This window comes from Polyodon spathula, unplaced genomic scaffold, assembly GCF_017654505.1.
Source record: "Polyodon spathula isolate WHYD16114869_AA unplaced genomic scaffold, ASM1765450v1 scaffolds_661, whole genome shotgun sequence".
Lineage (NCBI taxonomy): Eukaryota > Metazoa > Chordata > Actinopteri > Acipenseriformes > Polyodontidae > Polyodon > Polyodon spathula.
In genome coordinates, this window is record NW_024472150.1 from 27400 (window position 1) to 28035 (window position 636).

Here is a 636-nt window from a genome sequence, read left to right on the forward strand (position 1 = left end):
AAACAAGTGAGGATTTGTTTAAATTATGAGGCACCCCCCCCCCCCCTTTCCCCGCCCTACAGAAACTCCTACTCAGGGAAACCCTGAGAGATCTGATCCAGCTACTAAAGCCAGACAATGGCATCAGCCGGTAACAATGGAGCAACGCAGCGCTCGTGCCTGCGACACAAGGAGGGCCATTCAATATCCATTTCATCATTGTAACATGCACCGTCTGACCAAAGGAGCTGACACTCGGGAGAACAAAAGCAGTTAGCTCTAATTTATGAAGCCGTATTGACATTCGTATGATCGCTCCTTTGTTCTGTCCCCCGACGTAGCCGTCAGCTGTGGGCAGGACATCAGGGGTGGCAGCTGCAAGCCTTGAAAGAGGGCTCCTGTCATGGGGACAACGGCTCCGCTGTCACCTGGTGCCACTGTCCCTTGACATCGAGGTCTTGTTCGCCCAGGTGGGAGGATCGGGAAGCTGAACACATTGCAGGGATTAGGTAAAAGCTGGGGATTTCTCCTTTCTCTTGGGATAATTAGTAACACTGACTTATGCAAAGCTGCTGGTTCTTGATTGGAAGCAGATGGTGCAAAGCCATGATAAAAGAACACAGCTCTGCTTTTTATTTTACATTGCTTTTTTTGTGC